This window comes from Schistocerca piceifrons, chromosome 5, assembly GCF_021461385.2.
Source record: "Schistocerca piceifrons isolate TAMUIC-IGC-003096 chromosome 5, iqSchPice1.1, whole genome shotgun sequence".
NCBI lineage: Eukaryota > Metazoa > Arthropoda > Insecta > Orthoptera > Acrididae > Schistocerca > Schistocerca piceifrons.
This window is the reverse complement of record NC_060142.1, coordinates 175,137,023-175,158,899: the sequence shown is the minus strand read 5'-3', so window position 1 is coordinate 175,158,899 and position 21,877 is coordinate 175,137,023.

Below are 21,877 nucleotides of genomic sequence, written 5' to 3'. Positions count from 1 at the left end.
TGCTGCCCTTCTTTGAACTTTTTCGCTGTACTCCGTCAGTCCTATCTGGTAAGGATCCCACCCTGCGCAGCAGTATTCTAAAAGAGGACGGACAAGCGTAGTGAAGGTAGACTCCTTAGTAGATCTGTTACATTTCCTGAGTGTCCTGCCAATAAAACGCAGTGTTTGGTTGGCGTTCCCCACAGCATTTTTTATGTGCTCCTTCCAATGTAAGTTGTTCGTAATTGTAATTCCTAGGTATTTAGTTGACTTTACGGCTTTGACTGAATTTACAGATTTGACTGATTCCTTTTAGCACTCGTGTGGATTACCTCACACTTTTCGTTATTTAGGGTTAACTGCCAATTTTCGTACCTGTTTTCTAAATCGTTTGCAATTTGTTTTGAGCTTCTGATGATTATTAGTTGATAAAAGACAGCGTCATCTTCAAGCAACCTAAGACGACTGCTCAGATTGTCATCCAAATCGTTTATATAGATAAGGAACAGCAATCATTTATATAGATAAGGAACAACAAAGAGCCTATAACACTACCTTAGGAAACGCCAGAAATCACTTCTGTTTTAATCGATGACTTTCCGTCAGTTACTACTGTGACCTCTCTGACAGGAAGCCACAAATCCACTAACATAACTGGGACTATTCCATAAGAACGCAGTTTCACTACAAGCCGCTTGTGTGGTGCACTGTCAAAAGCCTTCGGGAAATACAGAAATACGGAATCGATCTGAAATCCCTTGTCAATATCACTCAACACTTCATGCGAATATAGAGCTAGTTGTGTTTCATAAGAACGATGTTGTCTAAACCCGTGTTGACTGTGTGTCAATAGAGGTGTCTTCGAGGTAATTCATAATGTTCGAACACGGTATATGTTCCAGAATCCTGCTGCATATCGACGTTAATGACATGGGCCTGTAATTAAGTGGGCCGGCCGTAGTGGCCGAGCGGTTCTAGGCGCTAAAGTCTGGAGCCGCCGACCGTTACGGTCGCAGGTTTGAATCCTGCCCCGGGCATGGATGTGTGTGATGTCCTTAGGTTAGTTAGGTTTAAGTAATTCTAAGTTCTAGGTGACTGATGACCTCAGCAGTTAAGTCCCATAGTGCTCAGAACCATTTGAACCAATTGTAATTAAGTGGATTTTTCCTACTACCTTTCTTGTATATTGGTGTGACCTGTGCAACATTCCAGTCTTTGGGTACGGATCTTTCGTCGAGGGAACGGTTGTATATGATTGTTAAATATAGAGCTAATGTATCAGCTTACTCTGAAAGGAATCTAATTGGTATACAGTCTGGACCAGAAGACTTGCTTTTATTAAGTGATTTAAGTTGCTTCACTACTCTGAGGATATTTACTTCTAAGTTACTTATGTTGGCAGCTGTCCTTGATTCTGCTTCTGGATTATTTACTTCGCCTTCTTTTGTGAAGGCATTTCGGAAGTCTGTGTTTAGTAACTCTACTTTGGCAGCACTGTCTTCGATAGTACCTCCAATTCTATCGCGCAGAGAAGGCATTGATTGTTTCTAGCAGCTAACATACGTCACATACGACCAGAATCTCTTTGGATTCTCAGAATTTGTCTTAGTGAAAGCACGGAAAACCTTTGTCTGGATGGCCTGACGGGGATTCAAACAGACGTCCTCTCCAAAAGGTGTCCAGTGTCTGACCACTGCATTACTTTGCTCGATTGGACGTGAGGTGCTGCCAGCTTTGGGTTGTTGTTAGTCCATGGCCACACATGGTAGTACCCAGACTGCTAGCTATTTCTAATAGGATTCCCTTTATATGAAGCTGGGCCACAGACAAGGGTAATACTCAACAAGTATCGTCTAAAAGCACACCGAGACGCAGCCCGCAGGAATGGATAGGCGCGTGTTTAAGCTCAAGCAGGCTGGCGTAAAGTTTGGAACAGTTAAAGGAATAGAGACTAGCAAAAAAGGTACGTAGCTTCTGGAATACTTAACTTTAATCCATTATTGGTGAACATCGGTCTGACGGTACATACATCACAAGATAAATAGCAAATGATAATGGCGCCTTGCTAGGTCGTAGCAAATGACGTAGCTGAAGGCTATGCTAACTATCGTCTCGGCAAATGAGAGCGTAATTTGTCAGTGAACCATCGCTAGCAAAGTCGGCTGTACAACTGGGGCGAGTGCTAGGAAGTCTCTCTAGACCTGCCGTGTGGCGGCGCTCGGTCTGCAATCACTGACAGTGGCGACACGCGGGTCCGACGTATACTACCGGACCGCGGCCGATTTGAAGGCTACCACCTAGCAAGTGTGGTGTCTGGCGGTGACACCACAATGCGTATCACAGTCTCTAAGAAACTCTGCTAGTCCCGCGACTAGCATCAATATCAGCTATGTACCCAACTGAGTATGTGTGTAGCACTGAGGATCGTTTGGTCCCGTTTTACTATCGGTGACTTTCTCCGACCAATAGCAGATACCGCGGACGACTACCAAAGGCGTCGTGCTATGAAATGAAATAGCACAGTGGATAACCACTCCTGGTTGTCGCGCCATTTAGTGGCTGGTACCCCACCGCAGTCGAGGACGACTCTAGACGCATCTTCTCTGGTCACTGGGTCTTTTTTGTAAGCAGGACTCGTCACGGCAGACAATTGTACTCCAGTCAATGAGATTTCAGGCCCCTATGACCAGCAGAGATGTGTCTGGAGACGCCCTGGACAGCAGTTGGATAGCAATTCGACTGTCACCCACTAAATGGGGCGCCAACCAGGAGTGGTGATCTGCGAGACAACGCTTTGGTTGTCTTCTGCGGCACTCTTACAGCCCACCTACACATCAAAGACATTATACGTCCCGTTTTGTTGCCTTTCATGAAAAGCCATCCTGGGCTTGCATTTTAGCAAGATAATGCCCACTCGCGCACACAAGAGCTACTACCGCTTGTCTTCGTGCTTGAAAACCCCACCTCGGCCAGTAACGTCTCCGGATCTCTCCCCAGTTGACAATGTTTGGAGCCCCCCCACCAAGCTTGGGATTTTGACGATGTGAGGCGCCAGTTGGACAGAATTTGGCACGATATCCCACACGAGAACATCCAACAACACTACCAATCAGAGCCAGGCCGAACAGCTGCTTGCATCAGAGCCAGAGGAGGGCCAAGGCATTAATAACTTGCTCAATTTGTGAAGCTCTTTCTCTTGAGTAAATCATTTAATTTTCCTGCAATTGTAATCATTTGTTTCTCTGGACATGCACATCACCCCTACAGATTTAGGTCCCAATTGGGTGATTCCTTCGTGGTGCATCCTTTTTTTCTTGGAGAGTGTGTAAATTTGAGGCTTTAAGAAAGTAGTTACACACTTGAAAAACATAGTAGACTATTCATGTCTATATACAAGGTGAGTCAGTAGGTAAGATACATGCTTTGAGCGGTGATAGTATTAGTGATTCTGAACAAAATACTTCCTATGGACGGATGCCTTAATCCGAATGGATTCCTACATAGAACACATTCAATATCACTTTGTACGTTTTTCTTGAATAACTCGAAAACCACACCCTCCTGCGAAAACATGTCGAAGCATGCGCTGTAGCTTACGTAGTTTTTGTAGGCCAATTTGAGGTTTACAATGTACCACAGTGGTGTATAGCAGGTTCAGACGAATTGTTTGATACAGGACACTTGTGGTCTATCAAGTAGGGAAAGTAGCTCAAATTAGCCTACAAAAACTACGTAAGCTACAGCGCATGTGCGTCGAGAGACTTTTTCAACATTCTCGCGCTCTCTTCGCACAAGCCATTAGAACAGGACCTTTTTTGCAGGAAATTTAATATAGTTTAAATTTGTACTGCGGCACGTTTACGCTGGATGGTTATTCAAGAAAAACGTACAAAAATGATATATATACGAGGGCGGTTCAGAAAGTAACCTCCGATTGGTCACAGGGCGGGTTGTGGGGGGAGTAGCGACGCCATCTGTGCGTTCACGCACTCAACAGGTCAGTCGGCATCAAGCCGTGGTCGAGTGAACGTCGTACCTGCTCTAGTTTAGTTTTTGTGGCAGTTTGAAATGTGTGCTGCAATAGAAAACCCCGCCAAATGTGAAGTGCGTGCTGTCATAAGGTTTTTTACAGCCAAAGGATATTCTGCAGCAGCTATTCATCGTGAGCTTTGTGCCGTGTACGGACCAAGAGTTATGAGTGAAGGAGCTGTCCGTGAATGGGTACGTTTATTTAAAAGTGGACGAGAAAACTTTCATGATGAAGAGAGGAGTGGTAGACCATCATTGGTGACTGACGAACTCGTTCAGACAGTTGATGCAAAAGTTCGTGAAAATCGACGTTTCTCAATGTCGGAGTTGTCTACTGGTTTTCCACAGATTTCTAAGACTCTCTTGTACGAGATAGTGACAGCAAGATTGGGTTACCGTAAGTTCTGTGCATGATGGATGCCCAAAATTCTTACCGACCACCACAAAACTCAAAGAATGGCCTCTGCATTAGACTTTCTGTCACGTTATGAGGACGAAGGAGAACCATTGTTAAACATAATCGTGACCGGTGACGAAACCTGGTTTAAGTACGTGAACCCTGAGACAAAAGAACAATCAAAGATGTGGGCACATTCAAATTCGCCTACCAAACCAAGAAAAGCCTCGCAAGATTTTGCTGCCAGAAAACTGATGGCAACGGTGTTTTGGGATGCCAAAGGGGTGTTGTTGGTTGAATTCATGGAACGTGGTACGACCATTAATCAAGACGTGTATTGTGAAACAATAAAAAAGTTATGACGGGCAATACAGAACAAACGCCGTGGTATGCTGACTTCCGGTATCGTTTTTTTGCACGATAACGCCCGTCCTCACTCTGCTCGCAGAACAACGGCCCTTCTTGAGTCCTTCAAGTGGGACGTTATCAACCATCCACCTTACAGCCCAGACCTGGCGCCAAGTGATTATCACCTCTTCATGCATTTGAAGAAATGGCTCGGGTCACAGCGGTTTGATGACGACGAAAAGCTCAAAGATGCGGTCACAGGCTGGCTCCAGGCACAAGCGGGTGATTTTTATGCAGAAGGAATTTCAAAGCTTGTGAAGAGATACGATAAGTGCCTCAATCGCTATGGAGACTATGTAGAAAAATAGTGCAAAGATGTAGTTGTAAGATGTATATATTAAAATATTTTTATTTAACTTGGTGTATTTTTTTAAATCAACCGGAGGTTACTTTCTGAACGGCCCTTGTATATATATATAGGGTGTTACAAAAAGGTACGGGCAAACTTTCAGGAAACATTCCTCACACACAAAGAAAGAAAATATGTTATGTGGACATGTGTCCAGAAACGCTTACTTTCCATGTTGGAGCTCATTTTATTACTTCTCTTCAAATCACATTAATCATGGAATGGAAACACACAGCAACAGAACGTACCAGCGTAACTTCAAACACTTTGTTACAGGAAATGTTCAAAACGTCCTCCGTTAGAGAGGATACATGCATCCACCCTCCGTCGCATAGAATCCCTGATGCGCTGATGCAGCCCTGGAGAATGGCGTATTGTATCACAGCCGTCCACAATACGAGTCTCTTCATTTCGTACCGGGGTTGCGTAGACAAGAGCTTTCAGGTGCCCCCATAAATGAAAGTCAAGAGGGTTGAGGTCAGGAGAGCGTGGAGGCCATGGAATTGGATCGCCTCTACCAATCCATTGGTCACCGAATCTGTTGTTGAGAAGCGTACGAACACTTCGACTGAAATGTGCAGGAGCTCCGTCGTGCATGAACCACATGTTGTGTCGTACTTGTAAAGGCACACGTTCTAGCAGCACAGATAGAGTATCCCGTATGAAATCATGATAACGTGCTCCATTGAGCGTAGGTGGAAGAACATGGGGTGCAATCAAGACATCACCAACAATGCCTGCCCAAACGTTCACAGAAAATCTGCGTTGATGACGTGTTTGTACAACTGCGTGCGGATTCTCGTCAGCCCACACATGTTGATTGTGAAAATGTACAATTTCATCATGTTGGAATGAAGCCTCATCCGTAAAGAGAACATTTGCACTGAAATGAGGATTGACACATTGTTGGATGAACCATTCGCAGAAGTGTACCCGTGGAGGCCAATCAGCTGTTGATAGTGCCTGCACACGCTGTACATGGTACGGAAACAACTGGTTCTCACGTAGGCCTCTCCATACAGTGACGTGGTCAACGTTACCTTGTACAGCAGCAACTTCTCTGACACTGACATTAGGGTTATCGTCAACTGCACGAAGAATTGCTTCGTCCATTGCAGGTGTCCTCGTCGTTCTAGGTCTTCCCCAGTCGCGAGTCATAGGCTGGAATGTTCCGTGCTCCCTGAGACGCCGATCAGTTGCCTCGAACGTCTTCCTGTCGGGACACCTTCGTTCTGGAAATCTGTATCGATACAAACGTACCGCGCCACGGCTATTGCCCCGTGCTAATCCATACATCAAATGGGCATCTGCCAACTCCGCATTTGTAAACATTGTACTGACTGCAAAACGACGTTCGTGATAGACACTGACCTGTTGATGCTACGTACTGATGTGCTTGATGCTAGTACTGTAGAACAATGAGTCGCATGTTAACACAAGCACCGAAGTCAAAATTACCTTCCTTCAATTAGGCCAACTGGCTGTGTATCGAGGAAGTACAGTACATACTAACGAAACTAAAATGAGCTCTAACATGGAAATTAAGCGTTTCCGGACACATGTCCAAATAACATCTTTTCTTTATTTGTGTGTGAGGAATGTTTCCTGAAAGTTTGGCCGTACCTTTTTGTAACACCATATATATATATATATATATATATATATATATATATATATATATATATATATATGTGTGTGTGTGTGTGTGTGTGTGTGTGTGTGTGTGTGTGTGTGTGTGTAGAGATCTTAATGACTGTGCGTGCGTGTACGTGTCCGTGTGCAAGTGTGCGAGGTATAGATATATACATATGATTATCCATAACATACCCAGTCGTAAATGCTTGTTGTAATTAACTTTGTATATTAAGATATCCATGGTTGCAAATGACAAACTGGAAGAGAGAAGCAACTGTAACGGAAAACATGGAAAACCACAAAAACCACAACATTTGGTACCAAGATGCATATTAAAAAATCTTCTCTTTTTCAGATTTGTAAATACGTTACTTAAAACTCAATTTTACACATGCACATGGAGTGAAGGACATTTTTGCAGTTATTTAATAGAAAGAAAATAGGTGTTTATAACTCAATGAAACTGGTTATCACAGCAAAAAGGAGAGTAGCAGAACCTAATAAAATACATTTCACTATTAGTGTCACTTACATAATTACTGTCAAGCCTTAAATTCCTTAGTGACTTAACTGTACCTTTTGGATCTGAAGTATTCACTCATTTCCAGTTTCTCGGTTGACACATGGAGTCTACCTTGTAAACTATTCCTTAGGAAACTGTAGCAAAAATTTAAAGGAAAATTCCGAGTCCATTTTACAGGAAAGAAATATCGAAGACACTGAACTCCCTTAGAAATTTTATGGCAGCATTGCAGTACTCGTGCTTGATATATTTGGGAATACTTTTACCTAGTTACGAAATACGTAATACATGCCATTACCATGTTTTGCGACTACGTAGTTCTTAACATTCAAATCAATCTCTTAAATTACTCAACCTAACCTTGACTTTTCTCTCATTCGGCAGAAACTTTTCAGAGTTCTCCAGTGGCTATAACTCATCACAGATTTATCAACGCTTCTATTCGCAGCTTTCGCCAGTTGCATACCTAAGTGTACGGCAGTAAACGTTGCCAACGGAATTCCGTAGCATTCCTTGGAACGATGCAGTCGTAAAATTTTTCGTACGTTGTTTTTTCCGCAGTACACAATATGAACGAAGAAAACGCTATTTCCGTGCATACCGCTGATGCCGCAATTTTTCGGTCGAATCTCCGCCCGTTTTACGACCGCATATTTCGTTGTCCCGTCTCAGTCAAATCAGACAAACGAGAAAACCCGTTCCGGCAAAAGTGCAGCAGAGCACCACGCCATTTGCCGTGACTGAATCCTATAGCAAACTGGGCAGTGTTACCAAAAGACTATGCATTCTCCATGTTTTACCAAAATGTGATATCACTTCTGACCGAGAGATATTTTCTGGTTATTCGTGATGGCATCAAGCTAAACATAATTGTTTTCAGTTAATACTGAAAATTTCTTCACTTTCTTTTATGTGAGCTGTTCAATATTAGTTTTCAGTTATTAATTTTCGCTTCTGAGATGCAATGCACTCAGAATATTCACCACACCACCGCAATATACCTGTCATCTTATCATAGTACTCGTATACGTATGCACATTTTGCAGATAGTGCCCCATACTTACAAAACATCATAGAGCTGATAATAAATACTTTTTATGGTGATCAGTTGCAGTCCTCAAACCATCATCAGGTATCATAAGACCCTTGCAACAGCTTACAAAAAGATGTTCAAATGTGTGTGAAATCTTATCGGTCCCTAAGCTTACAAACTACTTAACCTAACTTATCCTAAGGACAAACACACACACCCATGCCCGAGGGAGGACTCGAACCTCCGCTGGGACCAGCCGCACAGTCCATGACTGCAGCACCTGAGACCGCTCGGTTAATCTCGCGCGGCAACAGCTTACATAGCAATAGAAAACCTACGGCGTCAGTTAGCAATTATTCCACCATAAATAACAGCTTCCAAGTAGTAAAATATATTACATTGTCAGTAATAAAATGTATCAAACAGTGTCTTTTTAAACACTTGACATAGACCCCATCTTAGTGTTGTGGGTGCTGCTTCTGACGCAAAACAGACTGTAATACGGATGATGGCACCGAACTCCACCGACAAACGTACAAGGATGCTAGTTTGGTCCAAAACAGAAACAAAAGTGCTTGGTAAACATGACTCTAATAGGCACACCTTAAAAGCTATGAGGACTTGTTCAGCAGAAGAGATGTTTTTCACAGTAGCGAAGATGATCAAGTTCTCATAGCTCGTAAAGTACGCACATAAGATCCCATGTTTGCTGGACTTTTTTCCTTTTTTTAGTCCATACAACACCCTCACAAAGTTTATGGGTGTAGATCGGTTTCACCCTGTACGGGTCTTCACGTGCATCTCACTAAACATTAGGAGAAGAAATGATCAATTTCATATTTTGCTTACAGCTGTCTTTCTTCTATTATGTGCTACTGTAATTCAATATTTATGACATTTCAAGCACAGTTTATACCACTGCACGATATAAAGGGAAGTTACAAATAATGAACACAATGGTGTGTTATGTCCCACTGTAACAAAATTAGAACAAGTAGCTGACGAAATTACCAGTAACCAACATTGTGGCAGAACGGAAGATGGGTGGTTCACAATAATTTATACAAGCTGTGGATCTATTATTCACGAAGCTGATGTAAATTTCTGCCTTTATTCACAGGGTTTAATTTGGGTTTTGTACACCAGTAATTATGTAAGAACAAACAGTGAATGTATTGGGATATACAAGGTGCATCGTAATTAATAGGTAAAGCTAAGACGAATGAAAGAATACGAAGATATATACTAAACTTTGCAGTAAAAAGTGGTTCACAGATGTTCTACCTGTACCTGCGAGAGCGACACAGTTGTGAACGAGTGGTTATGGACTACCACACACTTGAATTATTGTCCTAGTGAGTACAAATATAGCTCGCGTCCGTAGTAGAATACTTCATGTGCACCTCATACAGCGCTAAATGAGCTCGAACAGATCGGCAGGCAGACCAAATTTTGGATTGCTTGACTATAAACATGCCGACAAATCGAAATAAAAAAGCCTTAAAAAATGGACGTTCTCGGACCAACTGATAAAAAGGTTTCACTCTTCAGTCCGAGGATGCCAACTAAACATAGAGGGCATTAGCCGATCTAAAAGCGAGTACCTATCTAAACACCTTGTACATAATGATATTGACGTAGTTCTAATCCAGGAAACACAATCTCCGACTGTGAAAGACCTGCGCAATACAGGTAGGATCCATGGCTACGATCATACGGCTGCTGCGTATTACAGTGTGTACGGTGTTGCCACGTATGTGAGGAGTAACTTCGAGAATGCTCATCTCAATTCAACAAACAGAGAAAATGAAATCAATTATATCTCGATACAAATAGAGGAGAACATTATAAATTATATTTACAAGCCACCAAGTGTGCCGTGGCCATAGGATGTTCTGCCGATTAAAGCCCACCCATCGATTTATTGCTGGAGGTTTTAGTAATGGTCATTGGAACTATGCACGTGACAGTGAGTGCAGCAGCACACTCAGCGACTGGGCTGGAAATGAAAATCTATATATGTTTTATTCTATCAGGACCTAAAAACTACCCTCGATTTGTCGGGGCTCTTCTTACTGCTGCTAAGAAGATTATTCCTCGTGGATACAGAAAGGATGGAACGAATGATGCGAGCAACTTAACGAAGATTACACAAAAACTTGTGACAGTGATATTGCAGGCGACCTCGTCGAAAATCTTTATGTTGCTAGAAGAGTACGATGGTGCGAGACGGTAGAAAATGCAAACTTCAAACATTCAAGTTGAATGGCATGAAGCCTTCTGCTTAAGCTTGGTGGAGCCTCCAATAAACCCTGTCACTAACCTGGTATTTCAGGCATCCAAATGGCTAATCACACAGTTAAAACATCTAGATCATCAGATCATCCGGTGACAAACGGCATACTTGCAAAATAAAACAAAAAATTTTCTTTCTAGAAGCTCATTGCCCAAACGATTCCAATTCCTCTTTACACTGACTGAATTGGATGAGGCACTGAAACAAGGTAACCATGATAAAGCACCTCTTTTGGGCAATATACACCTGGAATTTCTGATAAATGTCTGTAACGGGGAAAGAACGGCTGATCCGCTTCTTCTGCAACACCCCAGCGAGCTAAAGAGAGCAAAAATAGTGGCAATTTTAAAACCGGGTAAACCATCTGACCACCCTCAAAGTTTCAGACCAATTTATCTTTTGAGCTGCATCTATAAACTCTCAGAGAGGCCCATTTATAAGAGAATTAGCGGCTTCTTTCTGGAACATATCCCAGCTGAGCAAGCAGATTCCAGGCCACAGAGAAGTCGCTGGATCAGGTACTGGCCCTAACAACTTTCGTAGAGACTGGTTTCCAATAAAAACAAAGTGAAGACATCTGTCGCAATCATGGACCTAACTGCGGCATTAGACTCAGTCTGTACAGACGGGATGATATACAAATTGTTAAAAACAATTCGATGCCGAAAGCTGTAACTCTCATCAATACCATGATAAACAATAGGTTCTTCCGCTTTTACTTGGGGGAAAATGTGAGGAAGGAGAGGAGTTTAAGTAATGGTCATCCACAGGGCTCCGACTTAACCCCCCTATTATTCAGCATAAATATCTACCATCTCCCGAATACCACGCCAACAAACTTCTACAAAGCAAACGATATCGCTCTTGCTTGTAGAACCAAAGGTCTCGTACAAGCGGAGACAATTCTCACAGAAGAACTAGCCGTCTCCTATTATAGGTAGTGGCGACTTAAACCCAGTAAAGGTGAAGTATGTGTATTCCTTTTGAACAACAAAGAAGCTAGCACGGAGCCCAGAGTCGAAATTAATGGAAACACTCTTTGCCGTAACAAGTACCTTAAGTACCTTAGTGTCACTCTTGACCGCACCCTTTAGCATAAAAACATCTTAAAATCGCCGCTGCCAAGATAAAAACTTGTAACAACATTATTCAAATATTTTGTGGAATGAGAAGGGGAGCTTCAGCAGATACCTCGCGCATATCACCCACTGCGCTGGTCCTCTAAGCAGCCGAATGTTGTGTGCCGGTGTGGCTAAACAGCAGCCACATCAACTTGACCGACATCCAGTTGAACCACACTATGCGGCTAATAGTTGGGACAATTCAACCAACACCCATTTATTGGCTTCCTCTGCTGAGCAACATCTATCCACGTGTAATCTGTGGAAGCGAGGTCTTGCTTAGGGAATGCCACAAGCTACAGGAGAAAGTGGAATTACCTATACAGGAAGAGATACTAAGTGTATTACGAAATAGACTCAGTTCAAGAAACCCACCGTTACGGAAAGCAGAACAGACAGACGCCAGTAATATCGAGGTGACAGACCTGTGGGATCCGAACTGTCAAAATCCTGAAGAGCGTGAGTGGTTCCGAAAGTATAAGTGTGATACTGTTGGCGCAGAACTCAATAGAAAACTATGGGTGAAACTGAAGAGCTCACACTTGGCATGGTCGATGCGCAGATCCACTTTACAAATGGGGTGCTACAGAGTCTCCAGTATGTGACTGTGGGGATCCGAACCAGATATCAAGCACGTTACAGATGAATGCCCCTGCGTTCCTATCAGGGGTGCTAGAACGACCTCATGGAAGCTGACGATACAGTTGTTATACGAATTAGGAACTTAGATACTGACATTTGGTTTTATAACTAGTTTTGTCTTTTCTGTATTCTTTTTATATACATATACTAATGTCATATACCTGTTTTCTTACACTGCATGTGAGCCATATGAATAAATAAATAAATAAATAAATAAATATCTAAAATGCAGACTTTTCAATTTAACGCGTTACTGTCCACTGTACTCTTGTACCTACTGAAAGAGGTATTACATTGGTCATCTTCGCATTTGCTTGCAGCACTGCAGTCGTCTCTGCAGTGAGTTACGAATTATTGCAGACACTACAGGATCATGTTCTAAATCTTGGCAAGGTTCCTCAAATCGCAACTAGAGTTGTTCAACCATATTAACAGGAATGCTGTACACTTTACTTTTGAGATGACCCCAGATAACAGCATCCAGACTATTAAGGTTAGGAGATGCTGTACTTCGAGGATTTGATCTTTACCTCTTCCACCAAACTGGCGCCCTACTTGTAGCCTCACATTAGCATCGAAGTGTACAGGTGCCCAGTCAGGAATGTACTATCGCACCACTTCCCCAGTAATGCGCAGGGGAAACATTCTCAAGTCTCTTTGGATGGAGCCTTGGCCGAAAAGTTTATAATCCAAATATATTTCTACCAATTAGGATATTATTTACTCTGCTGGCCATTAAAATTGCTACACCAAGAAGAAATGCAGATGACAAATGGGTATTCATTGAACAAATATGTTATAATAGAACTGACATGTGATTACATTTTCACGCAATTTGGGTGCATTGATCCTGAGAAATCAGTACCCAGAACAACCACCTCTGGCCGTAATAATGGCCTTGATACGCCTGGGCATTGAGTCAAACAGAGCTTGAATGGCGTGTACAGGTACAGCTGCCTATCCAGCTTCAACACGATACCACAGTTCATCAAGAGTAGTGACTGGCGTTTTGTGACGAGCCAGTTGCTCGGCCACCATTCACCAGACGTTTTCAGTTGGTGAGAGTTCTGGAGAATGTGCTGGCCAGGGCAGCAGTCGAACATTTTCTGTATCCAGAAAGGCCCGTACAGGACCTGCAACATGCGGTCGTGCGTTATCCTGCTGAAATGTAGGGTTTTGCAGGGATCGAATGGCGGGTAGAGCCACGGGTCGTAACACATCTGAAATGTAACGTCCACTGTTCAAAGTGCCGTCAGTGCGAACAAGAGGTGACCGAGACGTGTAAGCAATGGCACCCCACACCATCACGCCTGGTGATATGCCAGTATGGCAATGTGCGTTCACCGTGATGTCGCTAAACACGGATGTGATCATCATGATGCTGTAAACAGAACCTGGATTCATCCGAAAAAATGACGTTTTGCCATTCATGCACCCAGGTTCGTCGTTGAGTACACCACCCTGTCTGTGATGCAGCGTCAAGGGTAACCGCAGCCACGGTCTCCCAGCTGATAGTTCATGCTGCTGCAAACGTCGTCGAACTGTTCGTGCAGATGGTTGTTGTCTTGCAAACGTCCCCATCTGTTGAATAAGAAGCGAGACGTGGCTGCACGATCGGTTACAACCATGCGGATAAGATGCCTGTCATATCGACTGCTAGTGATACGATGCCGTTGGGATCCAGCACGGCGTTCCGTATTACCATCCTGAACCCAGCGATTCCATATTCTGCTAACTGTCATTGGATCTCGACCAACGCGAGCAGCAATGTCGCGATACTATAAACCGCAATCGCGACAGGCTACAATCCGACCTTCATCAAAGTCGGAAACGTGATTGTACGCATTTCTCCTCCTTACACGAGGCATCACAACAACGTTTCACCAGGCAACGCCGGTCAACTGCTGTTTGTATACGAGAAATCGATTGGAAACTTTCCTCGTGTCAACACGTTGTAGGTGTCGCTACCGGCGCCAACCTTGTGTGAATGCTCTGAAAAACTAATATTTTGCATATCACAGCATCTTCTTCCTCTCGGTTAAATTTCGCGTCTGTAGCACGTCATCTTCGTGGTATAGCAATTTTAATGGCCAGTAGTGTACGTCTGAAGCCAGAGGCGTCTATAAAGATTTTTTTGTTAACTGTTAGTTTTCAGACCCTCTTTTGGTGAAACTATTTGCTTCTGTTATCATATACATTCACCCGCATCAGTTTTCACCATTAAATATGACACACCCATGTAAATTACAGATTGTTCTCCCCGAAAGCTCCGTGATTAGTTATTGTTTTCCTACTGGGACGAAACAGAAATGAGAACATGATAAAATCAGAGCTACAAGGTGAATTCAGTAGAATCTTAATTTTCAGTGATCTTGAATTGCTCGCCCATCTGTATGACTGCCGTACCTTGACAGCTTACTCGCTTCGAGCGGTTGCTTCTGGTCCCAGCGCAACATGATAAACAATAATGAAATGCTAATTATATGGAAACCTTTAGCTGCAGACAAGTGTCTTTGATATACGTCAATGGGGACAGCTGAAATGTGTGCCCTGACCGGGACTCGAAACCGGAATCTCCTGCTTACGTGGCAGACGCTCTATCGATCTTTCTTTTTCCATTTCTGTTCGGTATCATTCGTTGCGTTTGGTCTGGGCGGACGTCACATGATATTCGTTCAAGTTGATCGTTGATTCCTTTACTCAGGTTTTTTTTATTGCAGAGTGCGAGCGGCCCTCTGACCGACCACGCTGAGCTACCGTGCCGGCTGACTGCAGTCGTACTATCCTCTGTGACCTCAGTGGCTCAGACGGATAGAGGGTCTGCCAGGTAAGCAGGAGATCCCGGGTTCGAGTCCCAGTCGGGCACACATTTTCAGCTGTCCCCATTGATGTATATCAACAACACCTGTCTGCAGCTAAGGGTTTCGATTTAATTATCATTTCATTCTAGAGAAGCTGCATGGTCGTCAATGGTATCTGTTCTTTCGGGAACAGAAACTGTCTTCATATAAGCAATAATGTTTCGTTTTGGAGTCTTCTGTCTTGATCTCTGTACCTGAGCTCTAGGAAAGGAGAGCGCTTGCCAGGGGTATAAAACCATTTATTCGCACTTTAAACTTTCAATTTGGGTGGTCCCCATTAAATAGCTTTTTGGCTAGTCCGAGATGATGGTATTTAGCGCTTCTCTGACGCGTCTACAATAACGTCGCTAACAACGTACCTGCACATGTGTAAGTATCCCCTGTGAAATTCTTCTGTCAGAATTAATTGCACAGTTAATACCAGTTATGTAACTAGCACCGTTCTGCCTTTGTGTCTGATGACGGCTGAACGCCAAAACATGTTATGCAATGAAAACTAACAAGGAGAGGCGGCGATGATCGAATCGCGTATTCTCATCATTAGGACAGCTCAGCGCATCGGTTCATTGCCGTTACGTACGTCTCCATATATTCTCATAGACAAACAGGAATACAGTGTCGTCATATTAGTCTTCGTTTCGAAGGTTTCCTTCCAAACGGAAATTTATTCATAGTTTATCTTCAGGCTTTTCCACATAATGGAGGGGTGTGGACGTCTCGCCGCTGCGATATTCATTTGCAGAAGGACATGAAATTCTACCACGCTGCTGCTGTATGTCTTTGTTTACCACAGTAGACAATAGCAGGTTTTCTTCAATTTTCACCGTCACTCCAAGAAGTACAGTTTTAGGTTCAGCTCATTATGCAGCCGCCCTTCTTTTCTGCCAATTACTAGGTGGGCTGCTAGGAATTGCGTAATGAAATTTGATGTCCAAATATAAATTAATACGTCAGACGTGAGTCGAGCCCATTGTATTACAATGTAGAAAATCCTGAAAACGAACTTACCTGACAAAGGCTTTTGTGTTTGTTCATGCATGTGGGTGGGACATTTTTATGACTCGGCATGTTTATGTTCCTTCTATGATCATGGATTCAAAATAAAGCTATAGTGCTTTGAAATATGTTGGAAAAATATATGTAGATACGAGCTGCGTGGAAGAATTTTTTTCTTACGCAAAGCATCGGTACTTAGGGAAAGTACATAGCAACTTTGCTCGTCCACTGTTCGATTGTGTGGAATGGGAATTGGCTGTAACTCTGTTGATGATGATGTCTACCGTATCTTCCTTCGTCGTCGGCGTTGTCGTTGTTGCTGTGAGGCACCGTTATACCAAGAGGAAAGGCGCGTCGATCTTAGAGCATGAGATATGGTAACCTTAAGTCATTGACAACACACAACGGTCACGGTAGCACCTGATTCCAGAATAGCTGCAGTAGTTAGGATCTACGAACTACCCTCTCTTGACCAGCTCCCCAAAACTTAACTCGTAACGAGATCCCTTCGAAGCAAATTGTCATAAAGATCGTCTATAAAGGCTTCGTACAACGATAAGAAATGTTACAGTTTATGGAATAATAACAGATACGACCTAACTGTCTTGTTTCTTCTGTTTTATTTAACGTAACTTTGTTCACGGTTTTATTTCGCATTCACCACTCATTCACACCCTGATGTGGAGTATATGCGAGTCCTGAACCCTAACTCGCAAATTCCATCGAACCCCTTTAATGAACAGTTTTGGTTGCTCGACACCAATAGTCAATGATAATGATACAGTATTTTGTTATTGACTCTTCCAGTTTAGCCACCGCCCTCCACGAATGTTTGTTAGGCGTAAGACTTACACACTTTTCTCTCCGATCCGCTATTATTAAGAGTTGGCGTAAAAGTTAACGTTTTTCTCCTTTTCATAAATTGGAGCTAGCTCTCCGCGATATAATTAAAAAAAACTGTCTCAATACCGCGTCCCTCGTGAGATGCGTATAGATTTATCCCGGAATTGACCGCCCTGTAGGTGTACTGAATTTAATGACCACACTTCGCTATCCGCGATTTCGTGTAACTAAATGTCCTTTTGTTACTCTGATCGTATACCGTAGTTATTTAAAACTCGCCCACTATATTTTTTCACAACGCACAATTAGCACTTCTTTACTTGTTTATTTCTAAGAGTAAACGAAAAATTGACGCAGTATCATCGGCTTCGTTGATATAAAGCAAAACACCTCAATATTCCCAATTTTACCTCTTCTTATAGGATCGGCTACCTTAATCATTAATTTGCTACATATTATCTCCAATAATACTGCCGGCCGGTGTGACTGTGCGGTTCTAGGGGCTTCAATTTGGAACCGCGTGACCGCTACGGTCGCAGGTTCGAATCCTGCCTCGGGCATGGATGTGTGTGATGTCCTTAGGTTAGTTAGGTTTAAGTAGTTCTAAGTTCTAGGGGACTGATGACCACAGATGTTAAGTCCCGTAGTGCTCAGAGCCATCTGAACCATTTTGAACCAATAACACTAAACAGGTACCGCCGTTATATTTTAATTCTATTCAAAAGCATTTTATTATTATTATGACCGACCAAATCGTAACAAATCGCGTGGCGTGCGTTTTTAACGATAGCTTTACACTTGCCCAGCCTTTATTCGTGCAATATTATATATAAATATACGGACAGGACCGAAAGATCGATCTCTCTACCGTAACCAATAGAGGCAAATACGCTATTCAAGTTCGGTTACATCTATCTTGACTCGTATTGCTACAGAGGAAAAGCAAGTATATTCAAACACTGTATGTACAGAATTGAAACATTAAGTGCACAAAATGGCACTTGACGACCACGATGTAAGATGTCTGAAACAGCTAACGAATATGAGCAGAAGCTGCAATGCACATTTCACATGAAAGAATCATGAGGAAGATTTGTGATAAGTAGGTGACCGAAAACAAATGTGAAAACGAGTTTCTCACCGTTATATCGACCTTATAAAATTACTTTTCAACTGATGAAAATCACAACAGCTGCCTGAAAATGATTAATTAATAACCACTAGTTTCATGACATTATAGTCACTTTTTCATGTAACTAACTGTTTACCACAAGAATATACAAAAATCGTAATTGGAACTATCTTAAACTAGGAAATATCACATTTCTACAATGTTGACTAGTAAGTGAAAAATATGGACCTCTCAGTTCAGAGTGCCCTTAAAATCTCGGTAAGAGAAGGAATAGAAGGCCTCAGTCTTGCTGCACACAATTGATGTCATAAAATACGCAATAGTCATCAATGAAACAGCCAGAGAAGCAAGAGCAGGACGTGATGCTAGTGACAAAAATTGGAAATTTTGGGCGGGAAGATAGGGGATGTATATTACTTTCTTTATATACATTTTAAGGACTTTTACATTGAAAGGTCCGTATTCCTCACTTGCTAATCAACATTGCATCGATTCGATACATCCTGTATATGATAGTTCTTATTAGGATTGCTGTATCTTCTTTACGTCATCAGTTTGTGACCGGCAGATGTAACTATAGTTTTATGAAACTAGTGGTGATTAACAAATCATTTTGATGTAGCTGTTGCAGTTTTCATCAGTTGAAATGGTTGTCCTTCATACCAAAATCGTCATATAAAATTACTTTATATTGTGCCGAAGTGTCACTTTGTTTTTGACATGGGATCACCAATTCTAGCTAGAAATAAAATGGCAATGAGTGGAAGTTGGGCACCCCGCACACACATGACATGCTACGACTTCCTGCTGCTTAACGTTTCATTGGTCGGTGGGAAAGTTGTGAAGAGATTCTTGCATCTACAAAAGGCTGTTTAGGAGGCCTTACAGCATCGTACATAACGGATAAAATATTCTCACCGTAAAAGAACTATAGGCGGAGGGCACTGAGCTTAGGATAACCAGCGAGGTGCCTCAGTAGTCAGCATGGTGGACGCCAAGTCGACGGGAGCGGACTTGAGATCCCCATCCATCCATCCATCCAAATTTTCGTTTCTTGCAGTTTCCTAAAATACGTTGGTTGGAACATAAATAGTGGCAATACTGCTGTGGAGACACTATGCAATGGAATCTACTATTGTCGCTGATAGTACACGTTGTCGACATACCTACCTTACCTCCGAGCAAATGGACTCGCCCGTCCCAGGCCGGCCGAAGTGGCCGTGCGGTTAAAGGCGCTGCAGTCTGGAACCGCAAGACCGCTACGGTCGCAGGTTCGAATCCTGCCTCGGGCATGGATGTTTGTGATGTCCTTAGGTTAGTTAGGTTTAACTAGTTCTAAGTTCTAGGGGACTAATGACCTCAGCAGTTGAGTCCCATAGTGCTCAGAGCCATTTGAACCATTTTTGATCGCCCGTCCCACGTCACCGGGGTGCGCACAATCGAGAGATACACAGTCACTTGCGAGCGACCGGTCTAACTTAACGGTGTCGCTATGTTTTCGAAACAGGAACAACTGAGTTGGATAAAGATTGAATGTGCCAGAGGTCGTACAGCACGACAGTGTCATCAAGGTCTTCAAGATGTGTGCAGCGATTCGTCATTGCCGTACCGAACAGTGGCACGTTGGGTAAAAGTCTTCAACGAAGGTCGGCAAACTGTGGCAGACATGCATCGGGCAGATCGTCCTAGCGTCTCTGAAGAAGAAGTGCATGTTGTCACGTTAGTGGACAGTGATCGACACCATACGATTCGTGCTCGCATACGAAACAAGATTAGCGCATACGTCTGTGTTTCGCATCCTGAAGGAACGCCTGGGCATGACTTGACGGAAATATAGAAATGGATGCGTTACGACGCTGCTCAGACACACCTGGAGCGGTATGAGCGCAAAGGGGAAGAGACATGGACCACATCGAACGAGCCAAAACTGAAACGCCAGTCTAACGAATGGCGTCATTATGGGTAGCCTCGAAAGTGCGTTAGGGCCCCTGTATGGTGAAAGTTATGGTGATTCTCGTGTACGACTGTGATGGTGTTATCCTAACGCATTACGTTCCTCCACGGCAGACCGTCAGTGCAAAGTATTACTGTTCGTGAAACTTCCTGGCAGATTAAAACTGTGTGCCCGACCGAGACTCGAACTCGGGACCTTTGCCTTTCGCGGGCAAGTGCTCTACCATCTGAGCCACCGAAGCACGACTCACGCCCGGTACCTGGAGTTCGTAGGAGAGCTTCTGTAAAGTTTGGAAGTTAGGAGACGAGATACTGGCAGAAGTAAAGCTGTGAGTACCGGGCGTGAGTCGTGCTTCGGTAGCTCAGATGGTAGAGCACCTGTACGCGAAAGGCAAACGTCCCGAGTTCGAGTCTCGGTCGGGCACACAGTTTTAATCTGCCAGGAAGTTTCATATCAGCGCACACTCCGCTGCAGAGTGAAAATCTTATTACTGTTCGTTTTTGGAGCATCACCTGCGAAAGAAGCGGCGACACTTTCTGCGCAACCCACCCATCATTTTGCACGACAATGCGCGGACGCATACAGCGCAAGCTCTGGCTGGTCTGTTCGTTCGATGGGACTGGGAAGTACTGTACCATCCACGATACTCCCCGGACTTAAGTCCTTGTGACTTTGATTTGATTCCGAAGATGAAGGAACCATTTCGTGGCATTCGCTTCAGAACTGTTCCAGAGATTCGGCAGGCAATAGACCGCTCCATTCGCACCATCAACAGAAGAGGCTTTGCTAACCGTATGCTACGCCTTCTACATCGCTGGCAACGGGTACTACACAACGCTGGTGGCTACTTTGAAGGACAGTAACAGGTGCAGATATGTAACTCTTTTGTTTCGGTTGTGAATAAATAGTTGCCACTACTTAAGTTACAACCCTCGTATATGAAAATGTATTCCACCCGCATGGTTTCTGTCGAAAAGTCGCGGTCGATTTCTTTCTTATCATTGTCCTGTCCGAGCGAGTACTCCGTCTGTAATGATTTCTCCGGCGATACGATGTTAAACATTTACCATCCTTTCTTTCGCAATCTCGAGAAAGAGGTCACCATTTTCTTGTTCTACATGAATATGTAGTTACGTTGAATCAGGCAGTGTATAAAGTGATAACATATTTCTAAAACACCCCCCCCCCCTTGCTTCCCATGTAGTTACTAATATCCACAGATTGACAGAAGATTTTCTAATATTTCCCTGGCAGTTGGCTCCTTACTACTTCGACATTGGTTGAGGAGATTTCATCAAAAATTAGACTGCTCGGAATAGTAATGCGGAAAATCATTACAGGAATAATTGTAAATACCGTTTTTACAGAAGGAAAACAGAAAGCCTAGCGATTTCACCTGCATGTCAAAAGAAATTAACACTGCCTTTATAAATAACACAGAATGCCAAATATAGCCACTAAAAACACGACAAAGAGAAGAGATTCCCTTTTCAAAAGTGCACTTTCCTCAAAAGTATTCATACACAAATTAGCCACAATTGGACTGAAAAAAAGCTAAAGAACGGTCACACAATGAAAGTTATGTAAAGAACTAATACAAGTGATCTCTGTCCCTCTAAAACGTAGGTTACAACTTTGTTGGACTCAGCCCAGGCTGTACCGCTTACCCTCAGTTCACA